This window comes from Lycium ferocissimum, chromosome 12 (genome assembly GCF_029784015.1).
Source record: "Lycium ferocissimum isolate CSIRO_LF1 chromosome 12, AGI_CSIRO_Lferr_CH_V1, whole genome shotgun sequence".
NCBI lineage: Eukaryota > Viridiplantae > Streptophyta > Magnoliopsida > Solanales > Solanaceae > Lycium > Lycium ferocissimum.
Genome location: NC_081353.1, coordinates 42,293,240 through 42,315,008, shown reverse-complemented (window position 1 = coordinate 42,315,008; position 21,769 = coordinate 42,293,240). Strand labels below are relative to the sequence as shown.

Genomic DNA, 21,769 nt, shown 5'->3' with positions numbered 1-21,769 from the left:
CAGATCCGGATCCCAATATTATTTCTCAATACGCAACCCTAATCCCTAAACATCTCTATTTATAATCGAAGTCTTTGTCCATATTTACCTTTTGTTTTTTTATGTTATTCCTTTTCCTGTTCGGTTCATAAAAATTGTTGGCATAGGCGGTGCTCTAGAATCTCCTCGGTTTCCCACACCTTCTTATTAAAAGTATATCTATTTTAATAATAATAATAATGATAAGAAGAAGAAGAAGAACAATAATAATCAGTTTTAAGTTTATCTGGAAAGAGCCTTCAGATGTGGCATGACTTCAGGTGCTGCATCGTTACCATGACCACTGCCGCTGCCTTCTCCATGATCCACAGCCGCATTTGTCAGATCCACATCGCCACTACCTCTCCTTGCTTGTAAAACAGCAATCGCCTTCTGTTGTTTTTTCAGCAGGTCGAAGATCTTTGCCAGTCCTGGATCAGTAACTCTCACTTCTTCCTCCACATCATCATTATCATTGGGGGTCAAATCATTCCCTGTGTGTTTGGATCCCTGAGGGGAAATCATGGGCTTATCATTTCTTGCCCCGACTTCTCCTGTTGCCGGATCTATATCTTGTGCATTGGTATTGTTCAACACACTGGTTGTATGTCTTACAGGTTGGTACGCTCGATCAAGTAAGGCACCGGGTGCCAGCCACGCCTCCCCAGGTTTGGGGCATGACAGTAATTAGAGCAAAAAAAACATTAAAACATTATCCTTAGCCCCACGGTGGACGCCAAGCTGTTTACCCCAAAAAAGGTATAGTTAAATTTGTTAGTGATTTAAAGGATACGTGAAAAGATTTGTTATAAGTAAGTAAAAAATAATAGCAATTAGTAATGAAATCAAGTAAATATAAAGCAAGAAAACAAATAAAATGAGCCTGGACCGTATCAGCTCGGAGAAAATCCTTTAATGAATGTCTCTCCGGCTAAACAATTGGCCTAGTGAAACATTTATTGGTTCGGAACGAAAAGAATGACAAAAGAACAATCTTGCTAATAATCATAATGAAATTGTATAACTGTGTGAAAGATGTATATTTTCCGATGCCTATTACACTGAACTCAAGCTCCTTTTATATTTGATAATAGCTAGCTACGAGATGTAAATCGAGCCCAATAGTGCGTTATAATAACCAATAAATGCTACTTTTAATACAGAAGTGTAACGTTCAACGCCGAATCTGGACCGGCTACGTAATGTTTGTTATCCATAAATGACTCGTGTCAATTGCTTCGCAACAATTGGCCCGGATTTATCCGAAATCACTTCTTCCGGATTAAATCAAAACATCACACCATTGTTTGACCCCAGTCTGCCACATGTCCTACTCTTTTCATGCCACGTGTAATGCTATATTTTTGATGTATACAATATTGATATTTAGAATTACATTACTCTAAAATACGGAGTAAGTAACAGTAAAATACAAATTTAACATCATACGTACATCAATAATTGAATGGTTTGTCACTTAAATATTCATTAAAGTTGTCAATACTTAAGGGACTAAAATTGTTAAATTCCCTTGGGCGATAATGTCGCATATACTTTAAAGCATGGGTGGAACCACCTAAGGTGAAGGATGGTCAAGTGCACACTATTTGCCGGAAAATTACGTGGTGTACATAGGTTAAATGTTAGTTATTATGAGTATATACTTAATTTTGTACACCATTAACACAAGTGAGAAGAAAATCTGCACATCCTTCACTAAATTCCAGGCTTCGCCAGTGCTTTAAAGAGTCAAAATGTCAAATAGAAGAATCTATATATAATATAAAGTTAGGTATATATAGACAAAGTGATGTGACACCTCTCTATAGCTAGCATTTGCACTTATCTTTTTCTTCTTTTTTTTTTTTTGGTATTTTTCTCATTTTTATTGCACTTTTTGGTTTATATCTACTACTAACCTATGAATTAATAAAAGTTTCATACAATAAATGTAGCACTCAAGGCCCGGATAACCTTTAAATTAGTCTTCAGCCCACGATCATTTTTAACAGCTACTGGACGTGTCTTTTCCGTTTCCTCGACATAATTGGACGCGTCTTAACAAATACTACTTGGCAGTACTAATGCATGAGTTATAAAATTTAATTGCATCCTATTCTCCAACTAAACATGATTATTAGTGCATATCACCGTATAATATATGGCTTATAGCTAGAGGCGGACCCAGGATTTGAGCGCAACGGGGGCACCATTATCTTCAGTACGCCAATTACTAGCGATAAAGTTAGGCGTGCGACTCTTAAAAAACTTATTGATTAAAATAGCAAAGTACAAACTTCAATATTATCAAATATAATTAATTTGGTACTAATATAACAAAAGTACATCATCAACTCATACTTGAACTCGACGCGTTTTCATTTGAAAAATAAAAACAAACCTGATTTTTCAAGACCTTAAGTTGACTGTACAAAATCCCGAATTTAAGAATATGATAAGATTTTAGGGCTTAGTTGTTACACCTCGGAAAATTTCCCGTTGATGCACAGTGAATAGGCTAAACGAAGAGCACGAAGTATACGATATTTCAATGAGTAAGGAATGACATTTGATGACCCTAATATGGTTTCAAAGACATTCGAGGTTAGACGAGAAAGTTGGCCAAGAGAAGGCGAGGTATACGTTATGTATCGGAAAGGATTTATGAGTAGCGAATTATTGATGGCTTAATGATGTTTTGGAGAAGAGCTATAACGTCCCTTAGATTGTTAACGAGGTGTTAAAAAAGTGTTAAGAAGGTTCCATAAGGATTGGGGATCAAACGAGTCGACGAGAACGAGATTTGGAAAAACAATGGATTGTATGGTCCACTATACGGACCGTACAAAAGATACGGGCCGTATGTATGGACGTATAACCTGTCCAGAGAAAAGCCTCCACTGGACACATTATACGGTCACACATACGGACCGTATAAATTGTACGGACCGTATGTGTGTCCGTATAAATGTGTCGGGACAGCTTTTTGAGTTTTAAATAAGGGACCCAAGTTCATTATTTTCATTTCCGATCTTCTCATTTCCCTCTCCTCACCTTAAGAACTCTTGAGAACACTCTCCACACTTCCCATACAAGAATCCAAGAGAAATTTATGATCAACTTCATCAAACCAACAAGAATCAAGTGTATGAAAAAACATTGAAGTTCATCCAAGCCAAGAAATTCCAAGAGAAGTGAACTAGGGTTTTGGTGCAAGAAGAGTATTTCCACTCAAGGCTTATTCTACCATTATCTAAGGTAAGTTTCATGATCTTTTCATGTTGTTTGAAGTATTGAAAAGTTGAAACACTTGGATTATACAAATGAAATAGGAAATGGATCATAAATATGGCAATAGTGTCATTTTTGAATAGAAGCTTGGATTGAATTGTTGATATTGATATGTTGTGATTATGAATATGTTATGAATGACATTTAGAACATGGAATAAGTATTATATGTAAAAGAACACGATAGTGAACTATGACCATGGTTACGGAGAATTGAAGTGAAATCGTGAAACGCGGATAATGCAAATGAATGGTGATTGTTGTTTATGATATTGTGATTGTTGTTACGAATGTTTGGGAGTTGATATGGAACATGGAGGAAGTCGTATAAACAAAGGGAAATGCTGCCCAATTTTCTCTAGCTTTAGTAAGCACGTTCTTATAATCGATTAGCTAATGTTGATGCGAATTTCTCAAGGTAGAAACGTGAGCGTTGAAGAGAAATCAAGCCATAGAATTGTTAAACGAAAAGGTATGTAAGGCTAGTCCCTTCTTTCTAAGGCATGACTCTATGGTATGAACCTTCCTATCTTTCTACGACTTCTCTACATATATGTATATACCGGAAATGATGTGTCCATGTTGTAAGGAGCTCTCATGAGATAAAGTTAAGAGATGTGTTATGAATATGATGATGAGCCCAAGTCTAGAGACCCTAAAGCTCATGATATGATGTTTCTACAAAGCTAATGACCTTCATACGATTCCTTGATATTATACATTGTTGCTAGACCCATCTTATGATGTTAGCCCCTTCCTTTTTAGGCATGGATCTTATGGCACGATTTTTCCTCCTTCTCCATGAATCTCCTACATTCCGAAGAACTAAGAGTCTATGTTCATGAATAGTCATATGAGATAAAGATAAGAAACACATTATGAGCACGATAGTGATGACGATGAGTCTATGACTATAAGGAGCTACATATGTATGAGATAAAGAAAAGAGGTAAGACGCGAGTATGATAATTGATGATGATGAGTTAAGTCTAAAGAATTCTAAAGTGAGGTATGATGCCCATGAAGTCAATGATCCTAAGTATGGTTCCATTGATGCTTTTCCTTGTGTACACTCACCTTAAAATGTTAGTCCCTTCAAGATGAGATATAATGATTATGTACTTCATAATGTAATTGGGGGTCCACGACCTCATGCCACCCCGACTTCGCCATGGTTGTCTTTAATGTTCCAATGTATGCTTTAATGATAGATGTATAGTAACGCTAAAGATGATGTTGATTCCACTTACGTATTTTTAAGTATATGCATGTATGTATGATAGCATCGAGTCCCGGACGGGCCGAGTACGGATAGCATCGAGTCCCGGAAGGGCCGAGTTCGGATAGCATCGAGTCCCGAAAGGGCCGAGTACCGATAGCATCGAGTCCCGGGAGGGCCGAGTACGTATATTATCGAGTCCCGGGAGGGCCGAGTATGGATGATACCGAGCCTATATGGCCGGGTACGTGGTTGTACCGCATTGTAAATTATTCCATTGTTCCGGAGCTGCCATTGATTTGTTCTTTTGGTATATATATGTTTTGGGCATGACGGGGTCCTGTCCCGTTCATATGTCTAGTACTCTAGTAGAGGCTCATAGATACGTATGTGTGGGTAGTATAGTCTCACAGTTTCTCATCGTATGTATATATATTATTTTGATAGCCGAAGGGCTTATGTATGTAAAGTGAATATGTTTCAAATTAAAATAGCCTTCTATGATTATAAGCATAAGAAATATGAATGAATGCAGGATGAGTAATAGAATGAGTGGTGCTCGGTGGTTAGCTCCGGGTACCCGTCATGGCCCTAGTCGGGTCGTGACAAAAGTGATATCAGAGTAGTTCAGTCCTAGGAAGTGTCTACGAGCCGTGTCTAGTAGAGTCTTGTTTATGGTGTGTTGCGCGCCACACTAATAAATAGGAGGCTACAGGGAATTTAGGAAAAATGACCATTATTCTTCTTATCAGATCGTGCTATAGAGCCATGTTATAAGATTTTCCCCTCCCTAATGGTGCGTTTATGATTTCAGCAAAGTTGATGAAAGAAAAAGCTACGCAGCCCCGGAATGGCAAGGCGTTGATTGCGTAAGGGCTGGAACAGGGGCCATCTATGGATATGGAGGAGAGTGAACCCCAAAATAAGGCCCTATCTCGGTTTTCCTGTACCTCGCTCACTTAAGAGGATCGGAGGGAAGCCTCAATTTTAGCTCCAGCACCCCTAATCCCTCCTTCAGATGCCTCGGGCCAAGAGATAAGACAGGCCATTCTTTTACTGACCCAGTTAGTAGCCGCTCAAGCTCAGCGGCAGGATGTGGACCACGGTAACAGGGGTCGGAGAAAGAGAGTTAATTCTCCAGGGTTTGATCAAGAGATTAGGGGCGCTCCGAGACAACAATTCTCCAGGCACTCGGCTCGCTCGACAACTAGCGCTTCTCCACAGTTTCTTGGACCCGTGCTTGATGGATCTACTAATTCTAGGCCGCCCCAGAGTCCCAGAGTTCCTAATTCTCGAAAAAGGGGTGATTCGAGCCAGATGAGATCACTTGTGCCACGATGTAGTCAATGTAGGAAGTTACATTCAGGATCGTGTCGCTTGGGTTCAGATGTTTGTTATGCCTGTGCTCGGCCAGGCCATTTTAGGCGCGATTGTCCATCGCTACGTGGTAAAGATAAGGTTCGATCTACGGGAGTGGTAGCTGGCTCTTCATCATCAGTACGCCCTCCTAGGCGGAGGTCGCAGATAGTAGCAGGTAGTGATGGGGATCAAAGAGAAATGCCCAGTCTGAGTGGATCCCAGCGCCATACTTATGCATTAACTGGGCAACATGATCTTGAGTATCCCCCTGATATTTTTCCAGGTATATCTTCAGTAATCTCTTATGATATGTATGCGCCGATTGATTCGGGCCCTACGCTGTCATATATTACTCCCGATGTGATGATTGTGTTGAGGCGAAAAATCTGAGCCAACCCAACGATTTGAGATGACAATATTTGTTAGTGACCTAGTGATAGCCAGAATTGTGATTTACGAGTAAGTTGATTGACAGTGTGAGAAAAAAATAGTATATATATAATAATGTGTGTATGTGTATATATTGGAATTCTAGACCGAGTGTGCAGGCACGACTTATGAGACAAGACTATTATTTATATCCTTTAATGGTAAGTGATCTTGTGTTGCTGAGTTGTGTATTATGTGTGTCCCGATACATGTCCTATTAAGGCATAGGACGTGTTTTTATTGGGCTATGTGCAGGTTTGGGATTGTTATGTTTACAAGAGAAACCCTGCCAAAATTTTCCCAGGAATCTAAAATAAATTGCGGGAACCGTAGACAAAATGTTGTGAAGAGAAGAGAAGGCCAGCAATGAGTGATTGAGAACGGAGTGTATAAGGGCAATATATTCTAAAGGACAAAGCGGTACTGAGTTAAGAATAGGATTCCTTGTGCGAGGAATGAAGGATTGATTATAAAAAGGGAGGTAATAAGATAAATTGAGGAGGAAAGAATGTAAAGGAATAAGTACGGGTATAGAAGGAAGAGGAGATATACGAAATACGCGTGCTTAAGAAATGGTCGCATTATGAGAAAAGGAAGACGCATCTCCTACGAATATCCTCCACTAAGACAGAATGGGTAAAGTATATAAAAGAATAAGTTGGAGGGAAAAATGTGGCCATGAATTACAAGTTTACCGTGTGATGATAAAGCGATAAAGTAAGGTTATTAGCAATGGGAAATACGACATGATTATGATTGGTTTCTGAATCAATGATTGAGTGCAACACAAGAGTAAAAGAGTGTGAGGCATAAGGGGTATTAGTGGCGCATGAGACTTAGATCCTTGGAAACAAAAATGGCGGGTTTAAGGGAAAATGCAATTACGGTTACTATAAGTCGATTATAGGAAAGAGAGGAATAACGTGAGATGGAAAAAAGGGGGAAAGATGATGCTATAAGTGAACTCTGGGTATCGAAGAATTGGATACGTGACATTACATGGATGGTACGGATAGCTAGACATACTACTATTGTGAGCATTCCCATGAAACAAAAGTTTTTAATTGGAGCGAATCTAGACATTGACTCATAACTACCAGATGAGCTAAGTAAAAAATATCCTTGTTCGGATTGCTATGTCGGTTGTATTACTTGATTACAAAACTACAAGATGAGTATGTTAAGACTTCACACATGAATTATCATAGCTATAGATTACGGGAAACGGTGTGGATAAGATGTAGGGATATATATGAAATCAAGATTTGAAGGCGGGGCAATGGAATTGAGAATGGGACAGGCAAAACCCTTAAAGGGGGGAAGCTAGTAATGAGAATACAAGTGTAGAGATTGAAACGATGGACCCTAAGATGTGACAGGTATAGACTCTAAAGCAAAGAGTGAGAGTTACGCCGAAATAAGTCTAATAACTAGTAAATAAGCGAACACGAATTGAGCAGGCATCTGAGACTGTACTGGAAATCATTTGCGAAGACCTTGAACCACATGACATTAGGAGCAAATAGCTTGAGGAATATTGTAAAAAATAGCGATGCTATATTAGGATAGAGGCAAAGGCACTAACGGCAGAGTCGTTATTAATGATATTGCGATTTATAAGCGACAATTAAGAAAGGGACCTAAGGTTTTCTATAGAAGAACATAAGATATGATGATCAAGGGAAAAACAAAGGAAGGAAGAGAGCATGACGAGATAAGTTACTACGGATAGATAAAAGAGTTTGGTATGTATGATACCGAGCCTTGTCGTGGTCGGGTATGCGAAAACCACCGAACCTTCAAGGTCGGGTATGCTATGGATATGAATATGGACACGAATATGTATACGGATATGGATACATGTATATGTATAGAGGTGTATGCACACGAATCACTCAAGAACGATTATGTAACTTGCAAAGTATTGATACGTCGCCAATGAAGCCAAGTGGAATGAATTTGCAAACCAAGTGAGACTTAATATCATTATTGAGCAAGAAAAAGGATCGACGAGACTTAGAACTTCAAACGAAAGATTGGGTATTCTTAAAAGTGTCGCCAGCGAAGAGCGTTATGAGATTTGGCAAAAAAGGGGGAAGCTCAGTCCCTAATACATTAGGCCTCATGAGATTGTGCGTAAAGTAGGCATAGTGGTTTATGAATTAGATCTACCTCCTGATTTGGAGCCAGTTCACCCAGTTTTCCATGTCTCGATGTTTCGTAAATATGTTGGAGATCCTACTAGGATCGTGCCAGTAAATGATGTTCAAGTAACAGAAAAGTTAACTTATGAAGAGGTACCCATTGCCATATTAGATAGGAAAGTACGGAGGCTTCGATATAAAGAAGTGGCCTCAGTTAAGATCTTATGGCGAAATAACAATCGAGAAGAAATGATTTGGGAAGCAGAAGAAAATATGAAATCCAAGTATCCGCACTTGTTTCAGCCCCCCGGAAGAAATCCAAGATGAGATGTCAAGATCATAAGGTATGTATGTTTTCCTTTTATGCAGTTGGGTCGTGTGTGGCCAAACTCTATTGCTATTATGTTGTGGCCCTGTGAGGCATTGTTATTATGGGTTGTTGTGACAGGAGGGTAGTGCCATATTGCAAGGGAAACTCTGGCAAAAAATTTATAGAATCCCCGAGAAATAAACATTCGAGGACGAATGTTCTTAAGGGGGGAAGAATGTTACACCTCGAAAAATTTCCCGTTGATGCACAGTGAATAGGCTAAATGAAGAACACGAAGTATACGATATTTCAATAAGTAAGGAATAACATTTGATGACCCTAATTATAGTTTCAAAGATATTCGAGGTTAGACAAAAAAGTTGGCCAAGAGAAGGCGAGGTATACGTTATGTATCGGAAAGGATTTATGAGTAGCGAATTATTGATGGCTTAATGATGTTTTGGAGAAGAGCTATAATGTCCCTTAGATTTTTAACGAGGTGTTAAACAAGTGTTAAGAAGGTTCCATAAGGATTGGGGATCAAACGAGTCGACGAGAACGAGATTCGGAAAAACAATGGATTGTACGGTCTACTATACGGACCGTACAAAAGATACGGGCTGTATGTATGGACTTATAACCTGTACAGAGAAAAACCTCCATTGGAAACATTATACGGTCACACATACTGATCGTATAAATTATACGGACCGTATGTGTGTCCGTATAAATGTGTCGGGACAGCTTTTTGAGTTTTAAATAAGGGACCTAAGTTCATTATTTTCATTTCCGATCTTCTCATTTCCCTCTCCTCACCTTAAGAACTCTTGAGAACACTCTCCACACTTCCCATACAAGAATCCAAGAGAAATTTATGATCAACTTCATCAAACCAACAAGAATCAAGTGTATGAAAAACATTGAAGTTCATCCAAGCCAAGAAATTCCAAGAGAAGTGAACTAGGGTTTTGGTGCAAGAAGAGTATTTCCACTCAAGGCTTATTCTACCATTATCTAAGGTAAGTTTCATGATCTTTTCATGTTGTTTGAAGTATTGAAAAGTTGAAACACTTGGATTATAGAAGGAAATAGGAAATGGATCATAAATATGGCAATAGTGTCATTTTTGAATAGAAGCTTGGATTGAATTGTGGATATTGATATGTTGTGAGTATGAATATGTTATGAATGACATTTAGAACATGGAATGAGTATTATATGTGAAAGAACACGATAGTGAACTATGACCATGGTTATGGAGAATTTGAAGTGAAATTGTGAAATGCGGATAATGCAAATGAATGGTGATTGTTGTTTATGATATTGTGATTGTTGTTATGAATGTTTGGGAGTTGATATGGAACATGGAGGAAGTCTTATAAACAAAGGAAATGCTTCCCAATTTTCTCTAGCTTTAGTAAGCACGTTCTTATAATCGATTAGCTAATGTTGATGCGAATTCTCTTGAAGGTAGAAACTTGAGCGTTGAAGAAGAGCAATCAAGCGATAGAATTGTTAAACGAAAAATGTATGTAAGGCTAGTCCCTTCTTTCTAAGGCATGACTCTATGGTATGAACCTTCCTATCTTTCTACGACTTCTCTAAATATATGTATATACGGGAAATGATGTGTCCATGTTGTAAGGAGCTCTCATGAGATAAAGTTAAGAGATGTGTTATGAATATGATGATGAGCCCAAGTCTAGAGACCCTAAAGCTCATGATATGATTTTTCTACAAAGCTAATGACCTTCATACGATTCCTTGATATTATTCATTGTTGCTAGACCCACCTTATGATGTTAGCCCCTTCCTTTTTTAGGCATGAATCTTATGGCACGATTTTTCCTCTTTCTCCATGAATCTCCTACATTCCGAAGAACTAAGAGTCTATGTTCATGAATAGTCATATGAGATAAAGATAAGAAACACATTATGAGCACGATAGTGATGACGATGAGTCTATGACTATAAGGAGCTACATATGTATGAGATAAAGAAAAGAGGTAAGACGCAAGTATGATAATTGATGATGATGAGTTAAGTCTAAAGAATTCTAAAGTGAGGTATGATGCCCATGAAGTCAATGATCCTAAGTATGGTTCCATTGATGCTTTTCCTTGTGTACACTCATCTTAAAACGTTAGTCCCTTCAAGGTGAGATATAGTGATTATGTACTTCATAATGTAATCGGGGGTCCACGACCTCATGCCACCCCGATTTCGCCATGGTTGTCTTTAATGTTCCAATGTATGCTTTAATGATAGATGTATGGTAACGCTAAAGATGATGTTGATTCCACTTACGTATTTTTAAGTATATGCATGTATGTATGATAGCATCGAGTCCCGGAAGGGCCGAGTACGGATAGCATCGAGTCCCAGAAGGGCCGAGTACGGATAGCATCGAGTCTCGGAAGGGCCGAGTACGGATAGCATCGAGTCTCGGGAGGGCCGAGTACCGATATTATCGAGTCCCGGGAGGGCCGAGTACGGATGATACCGAGCCTATATGGCCGGGTACGTGGTTGTACCGCATTGTAAATTGTTGCATATGTAAGCATGTGGATATAACAAGTGTATCTTTAGAGGAATAAAGGGGTAAGTATGTGTGACAAATATTCAAAAAGGTATTATGAGAAATGAGCAGTTCTTTTATCTTATGCTTTCCCTTATGCTCCTATTATGTAATATTATTGTTGATTCCTTACATACTCAGTACAATGTTCGTACTGACATCCGTTTTCTTCTGACGCTGTGTTCATGCCCACAGGTAGACAGGGCCTAGACTCATAGGAGCTGTTAGTTGACTGAGAGCACTCCATTGTTCCGGAAGTGCCATTGATTTATTCTTTTGGTATATATATGTTTTGGCCATGATGGGGTCCTGTCCCATTCATATGTCTAGTACTCTAGTAGAGGCTCGTAGATACGTATGTGTGGGTAGTATGGTCTCATAGTTTTCCATCGTATGTATATATATTATTTTGATAGTCGAAGGGCTTATGTATATAAAGTGAATATGTTTCAAATGAAAATAGCTTTCTATGATTATGAGCATAAGAAATATGAATGAATGCAGGATGAGTAATAGAATGAGTGGTGCTCGGTGGTTAGCCCCGGGTACCCGTCATGGCCCTAGTCGGGTCGTGACATTAGTATAAGATAATATAATTTTTAATTAAATTAAATCTATAAAGTTATGTATTCGTCAATCCCTAGTACTTAAATATTATTATATACTTATATAATAAGTAATCTATATTAATCACTAAAAAAGAAGGGAAAACTTTACCATAAGAAAAGCCCGATCGTTGGGTCGAATTCGATTGTCGGGGAAATTAGTAAATATCGACAATAGATTTGACTATGGGTGATGCTCCTAACTTAGTCATTTGTGAGAAACTTGATAATGGAAGAAAGGTTAGGAAATGGAGAGAGCCAAAGGAGTTTCTTTTTGCTTACTACTATGTTGGGAAAAGATGAGTGGGAAATGGGAAAAGATCTTCTGGAATTTGGGGCTTTAGGGGGGAGGAATTTGATGAAAAAGTAAAATGGGAGGGTGACTAAATAATAAAAAGATTAAAAAAAAAAAATTAAAAATCTGCATTAAATTCAGGTTTGTACAACAGTTTACTGCACAAATTTTTTTTTAAAAAAAGTTGTAGGAGCCGAAATTCGAACTCACGTCACGACCAATGAGCATCAATGCAAGGGCACTCCTACCAACTGAACTACTTTAGCAATTATGTTTGAGGGGTCCTTTTAAAACATATGATGGTTTTTCAAGGTATATAAATATATGTATATAGGGTTTTTTCCGAAGTTCCGGGGGCACGTGTCCCCCCACCCTTCAAGGTAGGTCCGCCCCTGCTTATAACATAGATTGCAAAAAGTTATTAAATAACCCATATATGAGTACTTTAAAGTATCGGTATTTTTAGCTTTGATTACACATTTCTCTTCAAAAAATCTGAAAACACAAATTTAATCACTACTTCCCAATCAACTGACTTTGTCAGGTTAGTTCTTTTCGATTCTCTGTTTCTGAGATTTTTTTAAAAAATTTCTAGAACATAATATTGTTATTTTTTATACAGGAATGTGATTTTTTTTGCGGATTGAAAATAGATGAGTAATGGGTTTATATATAGATGCAATATTCTCCTATTTTTTGTTTTTTGTTATAAATATTATTTATTATTGTGGATGTCTATCTTTAGGAGAAATATTAGGGTTAGTGACTTTGGGATCAATTCACTTTTCCCCTATAAATATAAAGGTTCTCCTTCGTTGTAAAAACATCCCTAACAAGAGAAATAAAAGAATTCATCTCTTCTCTCTTTGTCTACAATATTATTCTTGCTTGCTTTATTATTTTATAATACGTTATCAGCATGAGACTCTGCCATTTTGAGTTTAATTTTCTATTTCAGATAGAATTCTTAGAGATTTTCGAGATTAAACTCATTTCGAGAATTTGCTGAATTGTGATCGAGTACCATAATAGAGATATGGGAGAGCTATATCACTTAGAGCTTGACACGAGTGCAAGCTAAGTATATATCTTACTTGATAGTTATTAACTTTGTCAAAATTGAATTTGTGGTGGTATATGTTTGAACCTCACGTTGCCTCACTGGAAACAGATGAAAAGTTTCCTTTTGTTGTTTGAAAGAAATTAAATTGGTGCTAAATTCCTCCAGATGTAGGTAAGTAATTTTCTCTACTAATGTTGTTTACAATGGTGAGATCCGTGAATATGTGGAATACGGTCAATTGTTTTTAATCCTTATAGTAGCTTAGCTTTGTCTTTTGCTACTAATAGTATGTTATTATTACGTTGGATTCGTTTGATCTATGAAATCTAAGTGGTTCATTTGATTATTTATGTCTCAAAGTTGTTCCCGAAGAACAATATCGTTAACAGGGATTGTGATATTAATTCCATATCCTTTAATGGCGAAGAATGAGAATTTACAAGAAATATATGAATCACCAAAAGTGACAATATTTCTTAAGTCTCCTTATGATTAAATTCATTTATGCCGCCTATATGAAGAGGTAATATTTCCTATGTATTGTTCTGGCTACAATTGAAGTTGTGTTAGAGCAAAATTCTTTACATCATATGTACGTTTCGATTTGCTCCTGAAGTAGCAATATCTTGAAAAAGGTTTTAAACTATTATAATTTCATATGATTAAGACACGTTCACATGATTATGCATGTTTCATTCCCGAAGAATGGAAACTTTTGATAAATCTTACAACTACAAATCCATTCCCTGAAGTGAATGTGAGAGCATGTAGTAAAGCTTATAAATACGGACGTGTGTTTGGTTGTGATGTTTTAACGACTCATCTCCAGAAGAGATCAAATAATTGAGAAAAATAATGAGCTATTGAAAGTTGTATATAAAGCGCATCTAAATGACCAAGTTTCATTCCCGGAAGTGAATGAAGAAATACCGCAATACTTCCCCCTATCGTACATGAGTACTAGTCTTTCAATTAATATTAATTAGTCTAGATCTAATCATATTGTTTTAGTTAGTTCTTAATAAACATATAATTATTCCCTTTTGATTAGATAATGTTTTAATATTGGTGTTGGTTTGCTTGTTTACTAAATAAAAAAATATAGATATGATTCTGGAGTGTGCATAAAACCACCATATGGACATTAGATATATTAATCTGAGAAGTGAACGGTTCCACGTTGAGTGGTGTCCATTGCCAACTTTTTTTTTTTCCACATACTTTCTTTTGTGAAGAAAAAAAGGAGCAGTGAATGTTCATTGCAAATTTATGATATGATAATTTTCTTGTTGGTGTGACAATGTAATGCTAAGTGGATTAAAATCATTGAATAGTCATATAACGAATATGGCAATTGATTACAACAACATTATCTGTTTTCATTAAATTAACATTTTCATATTAACTCTTGGGTATGTGTGAAAAGTATTGTGTGTATACAAAACTTTTAAAATTTGAAAGATAAGTTGTTGTATCCTAATAGTACTTATCAATTTATTGTTTCTTATCATATTGTTATCTATTTTTACCAAGATGGGTATTCTTCTTGAAGAAGATATTTATCATAGAAGTTGATGACAGAAGTATCAAAGATTGTATAACTTGATGTTTATTTTTTGTCATTTATGAATTTAAGAATGTATTTATAATAACCGTTTGGTTGTAATTTTTCTTTTGTCATGACATCGGTGATGTCAGGGTAATATTTAATATTACAAAATCAATTAACGGCTCCAGAAGAGCTAACTATTTATCTAGAAGATTATGACACTAATAGTGTCCAAACAATATGTGATTATGGAGAATAAATTAAAGGCTCCTGAAGAGCTTATATACTATTATGTAATTCGTTCTAGATTGTACTATATGTTGTTATGATTGAAACACGAGTTGTAGTAAACTCGAAGTTTACTAAAGTAAATGGCTATCATATTGAAGCTATAAATGATTGGAGGATTAAATATCTTGAAAATTATAGTGGGTAAGAAATATGTATATGAATGGTTACCCTCTTTACTCTTCAAATTGTACTACACAAATATAAGCATGATGAATCACATGGTAAACCAGAAGTTTATTGGTGCAAACAATAATTCATGTCATAGTAAACCAGAAGTTTACTAAAACATATAGCACATGGTATGGTAAACCTGAAGTTTACTAGTATAATAATTTTATTAGTCTGCATGAGCGGTTTGGCCATCCTGATTCAAATATGATGTGAAAATTGAGTATTTGGCATAAATTGAAGAACTAGAAGATTCTGCAAGAATTTATTTTTATTGCTTGTTCTTATGAAAAATTGATTATACTGGCAAATGTTGGGATTGAATTTTCCAAATTTTGTAAAAATATAAAAGTTGAATATGGGCCCGTTCACCTATTATGTGATATCTTAAATAGATGCATCAATGAGATGGTCACATGTGCGTTTATTGTCAACCTGCAGATTGACATTTACAAAATTACTTGCTCAAAATAATTGAGTTAAGAGCATAATTTTCAGATTATGTAATCAAGACAATCCATCTTGATAATGCTAGTTTCTATCCAAGCTGATTTGGCGTTAAATGCCTCCACTAAATAGTTAAACCATTGCTTATGAGAACAAAGCTTCATGTGCTGGTCTGAGATATGATATATTGTATATAACATCACTTGTATGCTTCAGACCAATAAATTATGATAAATTCTCCCTTCATAATTGGTTCAGGGTTAGGAACCAGATATTTCCATCTAACAATTTTTTATGTGTGGTATACAATTAATTAATCTACCATGATGCACAAAGATGGATTCCCCCAAAGAATATGGGATATATGTTAGTTTTTCTAACATGAGGGGGAGAGAATAAGCAGCTGAGGAATATATTATAAATTATCATTAGTATGATCCTCGTTCAAAAGATAATTCAACTCAAATGCTAGAAGCATTTGCTGACCCAAAATTAATTTCTAATTCCAGCTGCAAAATGCTCCTATTAAATTCATGTCCCTGAAGGACAGAGTCTACAACATGCATGAAGCGTGGTAGACTAATCGGTTCCAAACACAATAATCATTGAAAAGAAAGAGCAGCAAATGATCAATGATCGTTATTGTCACACCCCTGCCAGGAGTATGACGGGCTCCGACCCGTAGGCTGGAAACCACCTGATTCATCCGTGACTTTGAACATTATAAACCATAACTCAAAGAACACCTGCACGCAGAAAAGGCCCAACATAGGAATATCCGATCATTCAGCACATGTGTTCATATACGGACCGACAAGGTCGCCACATCATAACGTATATCATAAAGCCGGCAAAGCTAACAGTAAAGTATCAAGAGCTCAAATAAGGTTGACAAGGCCACCAATATATTATACCATAATATGACCCGGTGCAACTATAAAACATCTAACTGTACACACACGTCTACGAGCCTCTATATAGAATACAAATGATCATAAGGACAATACCAAGTAGACGACTCCGAAGTAAGTGGAGTGCTCCCGAGAATCCGCCGATAGAACACCTACGGTCTCGATCCGTCTTCCTACCTACGTGGGCATGAGCGCGGCGTCCACAAGAAAGGGACGTCGCACGAATAATGTACCGAGTATGTAAGGCATGAATAACAACATAATATAGACATGAAAGGTAACATGGAATAAAAGAGATAACCTGTACATCTGGATGCCTCATAAGGCGGAGGCCACGCATGCTTAGCCTTACATTTTTTTTTTTTTTATACATATACATAGTACCATGCCCGTCCATTAAGGCTCGGTGTCATATATATAGTATCATGCCCGACCATTAAGGCTCGGTGTCATATATATAGTATCATGCCCGACCATTAAGGCTCGATGTTATCATCATTAGCCCGCGTCCGGGGCAATATCATAACATGCCCACTGCAGTGGTGTGCACATCTACGTCCCATGCCCGGCCGACTATAGCGCGGCACGGTGTGAGAAAATGCATACATATATATAAAGCATGCGTGAGAGCCAAATAAAAGCTATAAATACATCGAAGTGACGTAAGGTCGGTGACCTCCGATTATATTATGGAATAATCATCACCGCTCTATCTCACCTTGAAGGAATAATTACTATAAGGCGAGATCAACAACAATGAATAAAAATCAAGAAAATCACGAAAATAACTCAACATTCTCATATTCACATTGAAATCATAAGCTTGGGATTTTTAAACATGAAATCATCATCATCGTCGTAATCATGATAGAAACATTTTCATCTTTAGCATCGTCATTAACATTGTAAAAACATGTCCGTTGTTGTTGTTGTCATAAAATCTTATAGAATCATAAATCTTTGACTCGGAAAATAGAGACATTTTGGAAAATATTTATGGATTATCAAGAAAGAAGTCATACCTTTGAATCATGAACTCTAACTTTTGGAAGTAAGGAGGTTATGAAACATATGTAGGGAATTATAACATAGGAAATAGGACCATCGTCATCATAAAACATATTTATCTTTAGCAGCATAAAAACTCTATGAATCATGAATCTCTATGTTTTGAGAATAAGAATGTTCTTGGAAGACAATTATGAATTCACAGAAAGGGATCATGGGACATTTGGAAAACACCTATTGGATTCATAAGAAAGGAATCATGCCTTTAGAAGAAAGAGGAATAGCCTTAACATACCCGGGAAGATAATTTCTCGACTTCCAACTTACTTCCGTCTTGCAATTCCCTTAAGATCATTCGTAGCCTCGTAATCTACATATACGACCATCCATACTATTGTTAGGCTCGTCGTCATACGCCGTCTTAAACCCTTAATTAAAATCCATTTAGAATGCGAAATTCGGGCAAAGATCTCCCCCGTTTATATGCCTAGCCCGAAATCACAATCCAATAACCAACAACAACAACAACAATACCAACATCACAACAACATTATCAACATCAATAGGCTCCATAAAACATTCCATACGATGTTTTCCAAATTTCTCAACTATTCAACTTATTATACAACTATTTAATAATTTTATCTCCGTAAATAAACTAAAATTAATATTAATAGGGAGAGATTCATACCTTATTCTTGCTAGAGCAGCAATATCTTCAATGTTTACTTTGAATCCAAGCCAATTCCAACGCAAGACAAAACTATAATCGCGACTACACGTTGTCCGGACCTTGATTAATACACCGTAACTTGAAATTTACTCAAAATCCTGATCTTTTATGTGATCTAAGAGCTCTTTTGCTTGCTGAATTTTCTGGAAATTTTTAGAAGATTATGATGGAGAAAAATGGGGTTTTTAACCCTTTTATAGGGGCGAATTACAAACCCCTACATTCATTGTATGCTATCTGAATCCCATTTCAAATTACAAACCCCTACATTCATTGTATGCTATCTGAATCCCATTTCATTCAACAATTTACAGTAACCATTTTAATCTGGGCAGCCAAAAGAACTGCAATAGTCTATACATTCATAACTTTTTATTACTAGTATTCTTTGGTTGTTTCCAGCTCATTGCAAGAATAATGTATCTGTACTAAATTCCGAACATCACTCAATACAACCATGTAGAAGATTGCTATCCATGGCTCTTAAACCAAGCTACAAAATTTCAAGATTATCTACTAGCTACCTGTTATAACTTTCGTACATCTTGAGGACTATATCAGATCTATAAAATGAACACTCAGGTCAATGATGTCCTCAGAATAGCATGAACCAGCACCAAGAAGGCAGTTCACCTCTTCCTGGTATCATAGTAGAGTCCCATTCCAAGCTCTAAGCATATGCCCAAGTGATCATTGTCTTGTATCTTCAAAGAAAGAATCCGGTATTTCCAGAGGAGACGACAATATTGACACACAATTGAACTGTCACAGGAAAGTCATAGATGTGTTCACATCAGACTACTAAACTATGAATGTGTTTACAACAAAATCACCAATTATCAAACAAAGCTTAATACCCATGTTGCTTGTATTTGTCCCTCACAGCTACCAAAGACCTTTCTCTTCTACTTAATTGCAAGTCGTGTATGATAAGAACACATTCCTTTAAATCTGCTGTTCTATATCTGGGGCAACATTGAAGGGCCAGACTCTGTAAAAATGATAGAGTTAATTCAGCGCTTCCATATTACTATTCAATGAATTAAATCTAATCAAACATTGAATAAAAAAACTCACCCAAGGATGCGACTTTGGTTGTAATGTGAACCTTGAAAGGAATATCACAGCAGCGGCTACCAAAGAAGGCAAGAATCTCATGCAGTTGTAATCCAATAAACTTAACTCTGCGAGGTAGTAGCCTAGAAACTCCAACTGCAAACTGGCTTTCTGTAAAGAGCAGGAAAAATATAATAAGCAAACATTTAACAGAAACAAAGTCGACTTGAGAATCATAATGTTCATGTATATTTGAACTTACTTTGTAATCTTCTTGAGCAACCCTAATAAATCTTCTGAGAAATGTTTTGGTTGTGGGATTACCCATTTCAAATTTGAGGGATTGTAGCACACTAGCCTCCATGTTTACCACCTCTTTCTTTGTAAATGTATTGTCTGTAATGTAACAAAAGTCCTCAACGTTTGGAGGGCTAATTTCCTCATACTTCCCGATCATAATCAACACATTATATTAGATTCATTAGCAAACTTACACACATATCCAGGAGAATTCCAGGAGAATAAAACCAATTCTTGGCTCCGGTACTTATGCAGCAATGAGCATTGCGGAAACACCCAAAAGTTGAAGTCTTTGCCTAGGGATGACATTCACTGATAAGAATCTGTCAATGTAGGAAACAGTAAGATACTATGTGTCAACTAAAAGTTTGTATTCTTCTGCAACTTCCGCCAGCCAGTCTACCAAAATTCCTCTCATATTTGCAGATACATCCTTTTGAATCTTCTCAAGGTAATCAGACAATGGCCTTCTCTTTTTTGCAATCTGATTCGAAAAACCACAGAGTTAGTCAAAAACTCAAAAGCCTAAATGCCAATTAAGTTAGGGGCCAATTATTATGTATAAGAATAATAATGAATATGGTGTATAACTAATACAGGTATTAGTTATACATAGGTTGAAAACACTACCAAACAAGGGATAAATAATACCTAAGCTAATACCAGTACTCCCTCCATTTCATAATAAGTGACTCTTTTAACTCATGCACACCCTTTAAGAAATTGCTTACTCCTAGAAAATTATGAGTATTTTTACTAACTTACCCTTAATTATGCTTAGAAAAAAAAGTTATTTAATGATTCTTGGTTATAAATAAGGATAAGTTTGGAAGAATAGGATTAATTTCTTCTTGAAATCCTAAAGCTTCATTTATTTTGAAACAAAATAAAAAGCCAAAAAGGTCACTTAATATGGAATGAAGGGAGTATTATTTTCTCTAATACCTCCTGCTAAACGACCCCTTACACTACTGCACACAAACACAGACAACTTTACATGGCTGGAAATCAAGATTTAATAATTAAATGATATTAACCACAACCCAATTGCCAAAATTCAATCTCTAGTCTGGCCATTGGCAAAATCATCCATAAGAAACCAAATCAGGCTTTATTAGGTAAGACCCAAATTAAACATTTGACTTCTTAATTCCTAAACATACATGAAATGAAACCACACTTAATCATTGAGATCTAAATAATTAAGATTCAGACATTCATTATGTGCAAACAAATGAGACCTAAAACAACATCCAAAATTTAATGAAAAGAGTAAAAAGACAAACCTCCATTTGATGAAGATAATCATATATAATAGCAGAAACATAAGCACTGCACATCTGAGGGTCATCAAACTCCTTGTCTTTTTCATCATTAACAGACCTTTTCACCTTCCTCTTAGTAGTCTGCTTAGATTTGGGGTTCATCTGATTGGACAAATGTTGAATCTCAGCCAAAAACAACTCTCTTCTTCTTGGGCTGTTGTAAGTGCTTAACCATTGCTTCTGCTTCCCTTTTCTTCGCCAGCCTTGTTACTCTCACACAATTTCCTTGGCCTTCCATTGCTTATTATTCTGTATCTTTCTCTTTCTCTTCCTTTTCCTTTGCGTCTGTGTAGAGCAAAAAGGAAGAGAAAGTTGAGGAAATGAAAGAGAGATGTGGAGAAAAGGCCATAAAAAATAGTCCCTTATCGATATGGGAGTAGGTTTAAAATGGTGCCTTAATTATACACTTACCATTTTAGTCCTTTAACTATCTAAAAACTTATCAAATTTAGTTTTTATCTATTTTTTATACAAACAGCGTACAAATTCATAAACATTCATGAGATTAATCGTTAAACTATTCCTCAGACCTATATTTTTCTATCTCTGCTTCTTTTTCCTCAAGTTCCTCTTGTTTAAAAAAAAAAAAAAGCATTCTGGCACTGGTGTCGCTCTCGAATCTGTAAAATTCGAAAAGACAAACTCAAGCACAAAATTTCTGTAACCATTAT

The 21,769-nt window shown here is 36.5% G+C and overlaps 1 pseudogene; it reads right to left on the bottom strand.

The window, feature by feature from the left end:
* Positions 1–18,711: 18,711 nt before the first annotated feature.
* LOC132040002 (putative cyclin-A3-1) lies at positions 18,712–21,365 on the bottom strand (annotated as a pseudogene).
* Positions 21,366–21,769: the final 404 nt, after the last annotated feature.